The sequence below is a fragment of the Lutra lutra genome, chromosome 1 (genome assembly GCF_902655055.1).
Source record: "Lutra lutra chromosome 1, mLutLut1.2, whole genome shotgun sequence".
NCBI lineage: Eukaryota > Metazoa > Chordata > Mammalia > Carnivora > Mustelidae > Lutra > Lutra lutra.
In genome coordinates this window covers 65,663,226-65,678,211 of record NC_062278.1, presented here as the reverse complement: position 1 = coordinate 65,678,211, position 14,986 = coordinate 65,663,226, and positions in this window count along the sequence as shown.

Sequence of the window (14,986 nt, the reverse complement as noted above, 5' to 3'; positions counted from 1 at the left end):
GAGCCTGAAGTTTATCCAGGGATCTTGTTTAAAATACAGATTCTTGGGCTCCATATCTACAAAGTATAATTTCAAGAGTGTGCCATGGAAGTCTGTATTTTAGGAAGTTCTCCAGTGATTACTATGTAGCCCTGTGTTTGGGAACTATTGAAATTCAAAACTTCTCAATCTGACCAGTGTCCAAACTGGGATGTAGATGGTGCCCCTATTAAGAACTTTGAGGTTGCCAGCAGGCCAAAGAATGACAAAGGGTCATGGCAGAGGCACACATCTCCTTCTATAGATGCTAGGGAAACTTCAGGATCTTATGGGGACCATTAGGTAGAGTTGTAGATATAGAGAAGAATAGGTTTGTTCTGGAATCTCTCTGGAAAGTGTGTGTGTGTGTGTGTGTGTGTGTGTGTGTGTGTGTGTGTGTGAGAGAGAGAGAGAGAGAGAAAGAGAGAGAGAGAGAGAACTGTCTTCACTGAATCAGGGGACACTGTAACATGTGGTCAGGGACTGGCAAATATTCCAGGCTGGTGAAAGCAATATAAGGTGTGTTTAGGGCTATGTGCTTTAAGATAGAGTTAGAAAATATGTTGGTGCTATATTGAATGCTTGCTGAGTAACATGATCTTTCTGTTTTGAACAAGTAAACATTCACATATGCATAAAATATTATTCTTTATAGTGCAGTTAGTGGGGAATTTTCAAGGAAAGACATGACATCATCAGTTATATCCTTTAGGATGATATTCTGATAAAAATGACTGGGATGGAATCAATTGGAATGGGAAAAATTAGAAGTGGGATCAGTTTGGAGTCAGTATCATGATAAAAAAGTGAAATTCAAGCAATGACCATCAGAATATAGAATCAGGAATTGATTTCAAAGTAATTTCTTAGATAGGACTCACAGAGAAACTGGTCAGAGAGAAGGAGGAATTAAAGATGACTCAGATGTTGATGTTTTACTTGAGTGGCTGAGGAAGTGATCATGCTTGAGAGATAGGTAACACAGTGAAAAGAGTAGGCTTTTCCTTCCTGAACTTGAAAGTGTGTGGGACATGGAATTGGGCCAGTTCCATGGGCAGTTCAACAGGGTGATTGGGACTGGAGTCCAGAAGGAAGTGGAAATGAAGGATTCAGGTTGGTGATTGGGGGGTAATTGGACCATGGGAGAATGGATAAGATGTGTCAGAGGGAGCATTTCAAGAATGGAAACAGTGGCACACAGAAAAAGGGGGAAGTATAGGTCAAGGGGCCATCAAAAAGAAAGATAATTTTAAGGAAATTCCAGAATGCCCCATTCTTGGAGTAGTGGTTGGTGGTTCCTGTAATGCTGCATTGGGGTTTGGATGTGGTGGTGTTGAGATGAAGAAGGGACTTGTGGGAATGCTCAGATGAGGATCTCTCTCATACTAGCTTTAAGCCATGGGAGATGCCAAGCTAGGGCAGTGGACAAAGCCAAAAGCTGAGTAGGAAACCTAGATCCAATACCAGCAAGAGAACTCTAACCAATTGTGAAAACCTTGATGCCAGAGTACAGAGTCTGAACCCAAGGGCCAGAAGACTGAGAACTAGCAGTGGACCTGGAATTCACTGGGTTTAAAGACATCTGAGTAAACACTGTCTTGTGGCTTTCTTTATATGGGCTTGCTGCAGCATGCTGTATGGGCGAACTATTCGAATACAAAGTCAAGGGATAGATAATAAAAAATAGGAAATGTTCTAAAGACTTCTTGATATTAATTTCTTAAACCTTATTACAGTGTTTGGCACATAGTAGATTATCAATAAAGATCTGATGAAGGAATTGGTAAATGAATTAAAGAAGCAGATGACTTCTGGGAGTAAACTAAATTCCTAGGAATCCTAGAGATGGGGGTCAGCTTATAACAGTTCTATTGATGAAGTCTGGGGATACAAAACTTTTTGGCAGAAATGTGAAAGGGAAGTGCATTCACCAGAGAAAACATCTAGGTCACTTTGCTATCCTTTATAGAAAGGGAAACTTCCCATCCTAATCCCCCCTCCCCAAGGAGCTGAAGAGATAGTCCTCTGTTTTCCTTATGAGATTGGCGAACTGATAAAGAATAATGAACCCTATCAGAATCCATAATTATCTCACACGATTTTAGTTTTATAAACTTGTAGTGCTATAATTTTCTGTCTTTTCTTTGAACCATTGTTTTGAAAGACTGCAGTGTGTTCTTTATTTTCCCCTGCACCAGGACTGCCGTCATCCAGCATATCGCATCCACTATATCATATTAATGGCTGCCAGCTCAACAATTTGATACTCAATCCCATATATCAACCGCTGATATAATCCATTGCCATACAGTATATTTCATTTGCATTTATCTTTTCCGTATACAGCACTCTCTTTTATCACTCTTTCAGCGGCCCCTCTTCTACCCCCACCCCTGTTTATTCTTGCTGGCACACATCTATACATCCTTCCTGGCTGTGTTATTAATAATCCCTACAAAGACCTTTCTCCCCCTTCTACCTTTTCCCCTCTCAGTAACTGACACCTCCTTACATTTTGGCCTTTTAATGCGGTAGAATCAGGCCTGAATGAGGATGTTTCTTTGTTATTTTCACAGACATTAGCATAGCTGCCTGAGCTGGGACTCAGGCACTTTCTCTAGATATGATTTATGACATCAATCCAATTTATGGCCATTTAAAGGAATGCTGAACTGGCTGTAAATCAGCAAAAGCACATAAAATACTCATGAGAACTGCTGGAATCCATCTGCATCAGCCTCCATCACCTGTAACAGCAGCCAATCAGCAGCAGAAGGATGGAACTATCATGTGGGCAGAGGGAAGCAATGGCAATGATAGGCTTGCATCAAGGAGAAACAACTCACCTGACAACAGTAACAGAACAGACATGAATTTCAGGTGGGTAAGAAAAGTCTGTAGGGGCAGAGAGTATGAGTAAAATTTGGGGCTGGTAGTCAATAAGTACACATTAAGGAGATGTTGCAAAGGAAGGCAAAAATAACATTTTTAGTGGTTTACAGTTTACAAAGTAACTTCATATGTAGTTTTTCATCTTAATCTGTTGGCAAACTTAACAATTGGGTTTAATTTTGCCTATTTTATCTCTGAGAAAGATCTAGGCTGTAATTACCAAAGGGTCAAATTAAGTCCATTTTTTTCTAGAATATAGTTACATAAATAAATAAATAAATATTTAAGAAAAGAATTACTTTGTGTTACTGTAGTCAATTAATTAATTGAAGAAAAACCTTACAATACTTTAGATATATTGCTAGGCACCAAGTAGCATTTTTGCCACAGATGATTTACTCTTTCTTTACATATAAGGATGAATAAACCCCTAGAGAAATTTTGGCTATCATAAGGTATTTGTCTTCCAGTGCATTGTTGAAAAAAGAAATCCTTCAATTAAAGACCGGTTTTAAGTGTCTGCCTTCAGCTCAGGTCATGATCCCAGGGTCCTGAGATTAAATCCTATATCAGCCTCCCTGCTCAGCAGGGAGTCTGCTTCGCCCTCTCCCACTCCCCCTGCTTGTGTTCCCTCTTGCTGTCTCTCTGTCAAATATAATAATAATAATAATAATGGCAGTTGTTCCTTCCTCAGCCCTTTGGCTTTTTTGCTAGTACATTCTACCAGTTCTTTCATTTGCATTATGTTGTGATGGTATACATTGGCGGAGGGATAATATTTTGACCTGTCAATTTTTATTTCTTGCTTCCCATCTTTTCCCTCTTTCTCTCTTTTTCCCCCATTTAAGCAGGTAACTGATGCTTTGCCCATTCCCTTGAGGAGTTATATGGCAGAGAAGAAACTTGAAATAGACCTCAAAGACCTCTTAACTTTTATTTACCAAAGCCAAAGGCTCAGAATGGGAGAAAATTTTCCAGCTGAGCAGAGTATCTGGGAGAATCAGGAGGAACAAGTGGATCAAGCCCTTTCTGGTCCTTCTCTCATCTATAAAGAGATTTCTCTGTGCTAAGAGGAGGAGAAAATGGAACCTTGAGTTACAGAGCCCTGGAGATCTGGGCCCTGCTCATTGGCAGTTTTGCTTGGAGATCACAAGACTCCAGGTGCCTGTATCACTTTAATTGAAAAATATGTTCACAGTTAATTATTTCTAAAATGCTTTGGGGGGGGTTGTGTGTGTACGTGCATGTGCACACACATCTTAGTTCTCTTTTTTTTCATGATAACCTAGAGTTCCGCTTTTTTTTTCCCCCAAGTCCATTGCTGGCATATTCCCTGGCACGTACATTTTTTCCTATACCTGGTCTTCCAGGAGGTTGTACATTTCCTAATGATTTTTTACTATTTCCCTCACCTGCTTCCCTCACCTCCCATAAATTATTTCCCTTGGACAAACTTTTCCCCAACTGTGCATAAGTTGAACCTTTCAGAGGAAAGATGCTATAAAACATCTAATCGATAAATAACCTTGTTCTCTTCATAGAGTAAAAGAGTCAATCAATCTTTACTCCTCCACATAAATGTGCATATCTTATAGCTCAAATCCCATTATAACTACTTCCATGGGCAGGTGGGGTTCTTTTTGGTTGCAAAGGAGATTCTGTAATAAGTAAAGAGGGTACCTTATTTACCAGACTTCTTTACCTCCTTTTCAAACTAGGTGGGGAGGTGAACAGCAGCAAAGCAGGATAGGCTTTGCATATCATAGGTACTGACTACATGTGTAAGACGAGATCCATATTCTGACCTTGGATGAGCTAACCCTGCACAGGCCTGTATTAATTTTCAAGCAACATCCAGGACATGGACGGTAATCCCTAGAGGGCTCAAGAGCTTTCCTCAACAAGATGTTAACACATTCAAAAAATGCAGATGAACTATGCCTGGGATTATGTAGTCATTACCCTTGATTAAATTTAATCACTATAACTTATGAAGGACATGGAGTTGTTTGGTTCTGAATTGTAAAGACTGGTTGTTTGTGTTTTATGAATTTGGTAGAAATGTGCCATTACACTATTTAATTTGGGGGTATGTTTGAGTGATTTAACAATTTCTATCACCTCATCCTATCATCAGTGGACTTGAATTCCCCTTCCGGGTGGTAGGCTGGACATACTAGAAGAGGCCTTGTTGAGAAACTACAAGTGAACAGTCACATGGAAACAGATTTCAGTGAGAGATGATTCTCTAAGACAATGGCAGGGATCAAGGCTGGAGGGCATAGGGATAGGCGCAGGGGTGCACTGTACGTGAGTTCAGCTGCCTTGAGGTACAATGCCAAATCACATGTATTCCTGGCCTAGGAATCCTATTGCTTCAGCCCCTCGTGTAGGCTGTTTGATCCTAGTCAAATTTATTAACCTTTCTCTGCCTTAGTTTCTTTATGTGTAAAATAAGGATAGCAATAGTTTATTTCAAGATTAATTGAGGTATTTCACGTGAAGTGCTTAGAATAGTTTGTGGCACATAGTAAGTGTTGGCTAATGTTACCTATTAATATTTCTGTTACTATTATTGTTAATGCAATTCATTCTTGTTACCTCTTCTTACTAAAGCCAACCTAACTAAATTATGCCACCATGATTTATTTGGCCCCTAGCTCCTTCATATTATTTCTAAATTGTTATGTTATCACCACTTCCTTCTCTGACAACTTCTATAATCCACATATGCTGCAATTTAAGATTGCATATGTTCCCACTCAGTGCCTATACATTGCATCAATTCCATCCAAGCCCCATAAATCCTCATCAGTGAACAGCATAGATTCCTATGTCTTGCCCATCTGGTTTTCCATATAGTCTTTCCAACTTCTTGGTTATTTATCTACTGGAATTTATATCCTATCTATTCAAGGGGGGAAAAAAAGGATTTAAGGCAGTAAACATTAGTATCAGAAAGCTAGCAACACTTTCAAAAGGAGCTAAATTGCCATATTAAAGATTTAGATTGTATGTGAAATTCTTTTCCTGAGTGCAAGAGTTATTGAATGCTGGAGAGGCTTGCCAGATTGTTTCAACTAAAATATCAGAGCTTTAGGCTCACATATTTGTATCCAAGTGGTATGTGAGCATAGTTCAGAAAGCTGTGGCCTACAATGATCAAGGAAACTTACAGATCGTATCAATTTTAATTGCCAGATCATTTTGTTAAAATAAAAGCAACAAAATAGAATTGATAGAGAACTGGGTGGGGGATGCTTGGATCCATCTTGGATTAAAGAGGCAGGTAGTAGAACTATTTAAATGGCATGTTTTTCCATTTAATTATTCTAATCCCACTTGCAGAACCCTGAGTTAAGAAAATCAGTTCTCCTCAATCTCCTCTATTAAAAGACACACTTAAAAAAATGCAAGTTTCCAGGCCCCATCCAAGGTATTTTAAACTAGAATCTTCAGAATGCCGTATGGTGAAACTAGATGTTTAATAGGCACCCATGTGATTTTTATTTTCAAATAATGTTTGGAAAACATGGAATTTGATGGCCACTTGGTAATCTCACTCATGTCTTTTGTGCCTCACTGTGGGTCCCCCTAGGATCTCTCTCAGATTGGGAGAGTCCTCATGCCACCATTGTGAAAGATTTTGAGCAGATACCATCAAAAGCCTATTTAAAATAGGGAGAACTTAGCATCTTTGAAGCATGTAAGAAATGTTTCTAAGAAAACTTTCAGATTTTAAAGCCATAAGACATGGTCAACCTCTAACATTTATGATCTATATAACATTGCTTAGCATATCAACTTTCTATGCCTCAGGTTTCTCCACCTGTAAAATGGGAATAATTACACTTTAGGGCCTTCATCAAACTGTGAGACTGAATGAGACAAGGAGCAAAGTCTCACATAAATGTTATTATCCTTTCTTTATTGGGGCTTCAGCTATCCAGGATGGCTTTCTGATTAATCTTTAATTCTTGCCTTCCTCTATCCTTTCAGCAACGCAGTGACGATCTGTGTTTGTGTGTGTGTGTGTGGAGGGGCTGTACAAACTCTATTAATCTTTTTTATTCTTTTCATAATTTTTTTTTTAATCCAAAGAGGAATGCTTAGAATTTCTACATGCCATCCCATACTCTTCTCCAAAGCCAGAGGCTGATCTGATGCCAACCCAGCCCTCTTTATCCCACAGAGTAACAGGGAAATGTGAAGCTGGCTGTTGGCACTGCTGCTTTCTATGACTTCTCTTTTTTTAAAGGCAAAGTTATTCCACAACTTGACTAGCTGGAACTGAGATAAACAAGCTTTCCGAAGTCACAGAACCCAGAATAGAACTTGGATCTCTGACTCATCAGAGGCAGTTTAAAATTTTTCTCCATCTGCTCTAAAAGTATAAAGAGCCTGGTGGTTCTTGCGCTTCAGTCATTAGTAGAAATAGGAAGGAATACCCAACCCATCTAAAAACATCTGTCTCCCCTTTGGGTGCATCCACCCAGTACCTCATTCCCTGGGATGCCCTGCTCATCAAAAATTATGGAAATCACAGCACTCTGTGATGTAGCCACAAAGGGACTGAACATTTTCTATTGTTCAGGAAGTCTGAAGACCTTGAATGGATAGAAAGGAGAATGGTATGATGTACAATTCAGGGCAAAATGTGGCCAATAATAGAACAAGGACAGGCGGACTTGGAGAAAGCATGCTCTTGTGTGTGCATGGATACACGTCTAAACTCTAATGTGGTTAAAAATCACCTCAAGGTCTAGTTAAAATGCAGATTCTAAAGTAGAGGTTTGAGGTGAAGCCAGCAATCTACATTTCTTATAATCCCCAGGAGATGTTCAGACTGCTGCTCAGGAGACCACATTTTATGAGCAAGGGGTTTGTCCCAGACCTTAGGCAACACTATGTACATTAAGTTTGAGAAGCATTGATTTAGTGTCGAGAGTGATTCTCAAACCTGGGCTATACATTGGAATCACCTGGGGAACTTAAGAAAGTGTGGCTCTATCTACACCCAGACATTCTGATCTGTTTTGGAGTGCAGACAAGGCATTGATTCCCCGGGGACCTCAAATATATAGTCAGTTTTGAGAACTCTAGATTTATGTCTAAACTCTAGATGAATGCTTCTCAGAGTACAGTTCCTAGGCCAGCAGCATTAACATCACCTGAGAACTGCTAGAAATGCCAATCTTTTTTTTTAAAAATATTTTATTTATTTATTTGACAGATAGAGATCACAAGTAGGCAGAGAGGCAGGCAGAGAGAGAGAGAGGAGGAAGCAGGCTCCCTGCTGAGCAGAGAGCCTGATGCGGGTCTCGATCCCAGAACCCTGAGATCACGACCCAAGCCGAAGGCAGAGGCTTAACCCACTGAGCCACCCAGGCGCCCCTAGAAATGCCAATCTGGGTCCCACCCCAGACCTTCTGAATCAGGGACTCTGAGGGTGGAGCCCAAGAATGTGTGTTAACAAGTTCTTCAGGTGATTCGGAAGCACGGTGTAAGTTTGAGAACTAGGGCTCTAGTAGAGATTACCTAGGACACATATTACCGTGCTTCTTTGACAAGTTCCCAGTTCTGTACATCTTGTGTGAGACTAGAAATCTTACTTTGAGGCTGCAGGTCTACACGCAGGAGATCATGGAGAGAGAAAGCGTGACTGTAGTTTTGAAAGACCCTAGGAACGAACTTAACTGGAGAAGAAGAAAGAATGGACTCAAAAACACACAGCTAGAAGGTAAGAGCCGAAAATCTTTATGGTAAAAACTAGAAATCTTTAAAGTTATTTCTAAATTTCTAAATTGTTTGGTGTCTTTCTTCTTCTTTCTTTCTTCTTTCTTCTAAATTGTTTGGTGTCTTTCTTCTTCACTAGAAGAGAACTCTGAGGTTGCAATTCATGTTTTTCTTGCTTAATGAAGAATGAAAGAAAGGAAGAATTTAATGACTTAAAATGAGGAATACAAATCTGTTCGTATATAACCACTCCTAATCATTCATTCGGCAAACATTTAATGAGTTCCTGTTGTATCAAGCATTGGCCAGATACTGGGGAAACCAGGATGAGTAGCCATGTTCTTGAGGAACTTACAGTTCTTCTGACCTTCATTCACATAACCCTGAATTTATTTTCCCATCTCCACTGACATATTTGTCAAGCGTTTCTATGCATCAAGCATCTTATGAGGTGCAGCATGTAGGTTAGCAAATAAAACAGACTTGACCCTACCATTGAGAGGATTGCAGTCCAATGGAGGAAACAAACAAATAAAATAAATACTCGAATGAATATATATTTTAAATTAGCATAAGTGTTCTGAAAGAAATGCACAGGACATGGTCATGGGAGGAAGCTTATCTTCACTGGGCTGGAAGGAGTCCCTTGGAAACATTAACACGACACCCCAAAGAGAAAGGACGTAGTTAAAGTAGTGGTTCAGAGTCTGGGCTTTGGAATCCAATAGGCTGATTTGTCTAGAGAACTTTGTGAATATGTAACCTTGAACAAGTTACTTTAATTCTCTAAACTTTAGTTTCCATTTTTTGTAAAATGAGTGTGGTAATAGGACTTACTTCATAGGGTTCTCATGAGGAAAATGAGATATGCCGTGTAAAGTATTGTGTCTGATGTATGGCATACTTTATGCACATATTATGTTAGAGAGACGGACGGGGCCATGTGAATATCTACTGTGTGTTGGCTTTTTTAGATGCTTGAAATACAAGGACAAATACGAAGCATTTTTGTCTTTGAAGAGCTTACAATAGTGGGATTGCATAGTTTATACTCAGAATAACAGTCTTTCACAGTAAAAGGAGATGACCATGGCACAATCTGTATTGCATGTTGTGGGAGAAGACACTTCAGACAAAGGAAAAGGGGAAAACCCTAAATTCCAGGCTGGAGTCTTGGTAGATAAATCCTTCCTGAGATTTTGGATTATGGATATTGAAAATTTTCCCAATGAGCAAATCTAGTATACCTGCCTTATCTTTGAGGGCTTAGGGGAGGGCTATATTCTTATGCCCAATCAGGCATGGAAGCAGTGCTAAACCTCATCCATCCCTCACTGGATGTTGAACCTGAGAACCACTGAAAAAATGTGGAATTACTCAACAATTCATTAAGTGTTAAACATTTCTTGAGTACATTACTACTCCATGCAGTATGCAGTTTTGTAGCAGTAAAAGACTAAAAAGTAGTCTGGCTTTAGAAACCTCAACATTGAATTTTAATAATATAATAATAAATACCATTTATTGAGCATCTACTATGTGCCAGGCACTTCTGACACCTTATATACATTATCGCATTTGATCCTCAAAAAAAAAAAAAAAGTCCTCCATGAAGTAAATGTTATTTTTCAGACATGGTAACTAAGACTTAAGAGGATTAAGCTGGGAAGAATGAAATATAGAGGCAGTTCTATCTGGTGTAAAACCTGTGTTCCCTTCTCACGTCCACTGTTTTTTTTTTTTTTCTGTTGCTCTTTTTTTGTTAAATTTGGGGTGCCTACTCCATCTTTCATCTTGGTTTTCACTTTTCTATCTAGGTAATGCAATAAGATAGAATTAGGGCAAATAAAAGTAAGATTCTCAGGGCACCTGGGTCGCTTAGTTGGTTAAGTGTCTGACTCCTGGTTTTGGCTCAGGTCATGATCTCAGGCCTGGGATCAGGCCCTGCACCAGGCTCGACTAAGTGTGGATTCTGCTTGAGATTCTTTCCCTCTCCCTCTCCATCCCGCTCTGCTCATATGTGATCTCTCTATAAATAAATAAATGAAAGAACGAGCAAAAGAATGAATGAATGAATGAATCCCCTTTTAAAAAGTGTAAGTTTCTCTTTCTCTCTCTCTAAAACAAGAAAATAAAATCTTAAAAAAAAAGAAGAGTAATATTTTCTCTCTCCTCCACTCCACCCCACTTGAAGCAAGGGTGAGGTTGGAAGTAAGAGATTGGAAATTACCTTTCCCACCTAAGCCTCTGGAGAACTTATTTCCATATCTTTTTAGAAATCTATAGTGCTTTTTCTAATTAGGGTCTTTTTTTTTCTGTATATGTTTCATCTTTTCACATATGGAGTAAATGCAGTACTATAGCATTTGTGAAAATGGAGAATAGAAAATGAGTTTCTATAAATTACCAGACAGTTGTGAGACCTCAAGATTGGCTATTGAGAATGGATGGTCCAGGAAATACGGCTTCAGTTTGTGCTGGACTGACTGCTATATTATTTGATTTTTTATTTCTCTTTACAGAAAGATATAGTCATAAGTTAATATGCTTTTCATGCTTATGAAATGATACTTATTGCTTCATCATTATGAAGCTTCAACATGTTCTCTGAGGTGCTCTACTGTTCAAAAGGATTATAGACATATAAAAGTTGGTGGCATCTTTTAGAAGTGGTATATCCTGTTTGTGGTCTCTACTGCAGAGACACCAAATAGAGACTGTGGGGATGGTTATCATGCTTTATTTTGCCAGTATTTTGGCCGGGAAAGGTTGACTCCACCACTTGTATTTGATCAGAAAATCAGTTTATGATATTTGTGTGTGTGTGTGTCTGTGAACCTATTCTCAATCACAGTATTGCATTAAGAAAATATCTATTCACTCACTCTGTATTTACCTTACTAAGGCTCAATTTTGTCAACTGCCCAGTTTGTCCAGTTCCTTCCAGTTTTTATATTATGACTCTTAAAGATTGCCAAAATGATTTTCAGTTCCTTGCTTCTACTTTGTGTTTTCCAGTTGAGATTGTTGATGACTGATTTCTGAGCATTGATGTCAATGAAAAGTTATGACTTTAGTCAGGTGGAAATGATGCATTGGTGCATGACATTAATGTTCTCAATTTCTCTTAACTTACTGGACTGTGAAATTCATGAGCACCTAAAGCACTTTGAAATTTTAAAACATTTTTTAAGCAAAGTTGTATTATCTTTTTTTTAAAAATTTAATTTAATTTTTTCAGTGTTCCAAGATTCATTGCTTATGCACCACACCCAGTGCTCCATGCAATATGTGCCCTCCTTAATACCTACCACCAGGCTCATTCTTCTCCCAACTCCCTCCCCTCCAAACCCTCAGTTTGTTTCTCAGAGTCCACAGTCTCTCATGGTTCATCTCATCCTCCGATTTCCCCCAATTCACTTTTCCTTTCCTTTTCCTAATGTCCTTCATGTTATTCCTTATGCTCCACAAGTAAGTGAAACCATATGATAATTGACTCTCTCTGCTTGACTTATTTCACTCAGCATAATCTCCTCCAGTCCTGTCTATGTTTATACAAAAGTTGGGTATTCATCCTTTCTGAAAGAGGCATAATATTCCATTGTATATATGGACCATATCTTCTTTAACCATTCGTCTGTTGAAGGGCATCTTGGCTCTTTCCACATTTTGGTGACTGTGCCATTGCTGCTATGAACATTAGGGTACATATGACCCTTCTTTTCACTACATCTGTATCTTTGGGGTAAATACCCAGTAGTGCAATTGCAGGGTCATAGGGTAGCTCTATTTTTAATTTCTTAAGGAATCTCCACATTGTCTTCCAAAGTAGCTGTATCAACTTGCATTCCCACCAACAGTGTAAGAGGGTTCCCCTTTCTCCACATCCTCTCCAACACTTGTTTCTTATCTTGTTAATTTTGGCCATTCTAACTGGTGTAAGGTGGTATCTCAGTGTGGTTTTTATTTGAATTTCCCTGATGGCTAATGATGATGAACATTTTTTCATGTGTCTGTTAGCCATTTGTATGTCTTATTTGGAGAAGTGTCTGTTCAAGTCTTCTACCCATTTTTTGACATGATTATCTGTTTTTTTGGGTGTTGAGTTTGAGGAGTTCTTTTTTTTTTTTAAGATTTTATTTGTTTATTTATTTTTCAGAGAGAGAGAGCACGCACAAGCAGCCAGAATGGCAGGCAGAGGCAGAGAGAGAAGCAGGTTCCCTGCCAAGCAAGGAGCCTGTTGCAGGACTCCATCCCAGGACCTGGGATCATGACCCGAGCCAAAGGCAGCTTAACCAACTGAGCCACCCAGGTGTCCCGAGTTCTTTATAGATCTTGGATATCAGCCCTTTGTCTGTAGTGTCATTTGCGAATATCTTCTCCCGTTCCATGGTTTGCCTCTTTGTTTTGCTGACTGTTTCCTTTGCTATGCAGAAGATTTTGCTATGCTCTTGATGAAGTCTCAAAAGTTCATTTTCACTTTTGTTTCTTTTGCCTTTGGAGATATGTCTTGAAAGAAGTTGCTGTGGCCTATGTCAAAGAGGTTACTGTCATGTTCTCCTCCAGGATTTTGATAGATTCCTGCCTCACGTTGAGGTCTTTTATCCATTTCAAGTTTATCTTTGTGTATGGTATAAGAGAATGGTCGAGTTTCATTCTTCTATACATAGCTGTCCAATTTTCCCAGCACCATTTATTGAAGAGACTGTCTTTTTTCCACTGGATAATTTTTCCTGCTTTGTCAAAGATTATTTGACCATGAGTTGAGGGTCCATATCTGGGCTGTCTACTCTGTTTCATTCGTCTATGTGTCTGTTTTTGTGCCAGTACCATACTGTCTTGGTGATCACAGCTTTATAGTAAAGCTTGAAATCAGGCAATGTGATGCCCCCAGCTTTGTTTTTCTTTTTCACCTTTTCCTTAGCAATTCAGGTTCTCTTCTGGTTCCATACAAATTTTAGGATTGTTTGTTCTAGCACTTTGAAAAATGCCAGTGGAATTTTGATAGGGATGGCATTGGAAGTATAGATTGCTCTGGGCAAATGTATGGGGGGGTCTGGGGGGCTCAGGTGGTTAAACATTTGATTCTTAGTTTCCACTCAGCTCATGATCTCAGGGTCATGAGATCAAGCCTGGCATTGGGCTCACCTCAGCCTGGAGTCTGCTTAAGACTCTTCCTCCCTACTTCTACTCCTCCCTTCACCATTCAGGTGCATGTGTCCTCTCTAAAATAAATACATAAAATCTTTAAAAATTTTTTAAAAGTAAAATAAATGCATGAACAGCAACTTTGTGCTAATATTGCATTTATAACTTAACATGGATTTTTCCATATACTCTTGTATTAGTCCTGTGAATTGGTCCCTTACCCTTAGTTTGTAGGTAAAATGAAAATGCTGTGACAGCAGAACACTGGCCTTCAAGATTGCCTGAGATCAAGGTCTGACTTTACCACTTAGTTATGTGGCATGATAACTTAATAAACCATGTTGTCTCCATTTCTTATGTGTACTGGATGGAAATAATATAATATGTAACTCCATATGGTTGTTCTGAGATTCAGTGAGATAATGAATATAAAACTTATTAGATGGTGCCTGGTATAGAATAAGAATTCAGTAAATGTTTTCTGTTAACTATCATTGCCCACTGTAACAGAGCTATACGTGGTGGTATTAAAATTTGAATTCAGTTCCCTTTGTCTCAAAAGTCCATAGTTTAACTACTGTAATGAAGGGAATCAGAATATGCTGCCCCCAAAATATGCTACTTTGGCATAAGGATTATTTTGAGCTGAAAGCAATTGAGAAACAGCAGACACAGGAAACAAAACAAAACAAAACAACAAAACACCTCTTCCTCCTTTCTGTTTAAAAGCAGGAAATGAATTACCCTTGTGAAGGTGACTTCCTACCCTTTCCTATCCCAGAAAGAGATGACTCTTAACATTGAAGATGACACCAACTTAAATCTGTATAAACAAATCATACTTAAATAATTCTATCTTCTATCCGTTTCCCCCATATATTTACTTTCCCATAATTTACCATCCTAGAAGCTCAACCCTTATTTCTTTGTTTTGTCATGTTTCTACAATTTATCACTCTTTATTAAAATGATATATAAGCTCTCAGGCCTAACTACCTTTGAGAGATTTTCACTGCTTATCTATGATTCCATCCCCCCCACCCCAGGTGCTACATAAGAATATGAACATCAAATAAAATTTGTATGCCTTTTCTTCTGTTACTATATCTTTGTCAGTTTAATTTGCAAGGCCTAAGTAACTGAACCTAACAGGTAGAGGAAAGTTTTTTTGTTTTTTTGTTTTTTCCCTCCT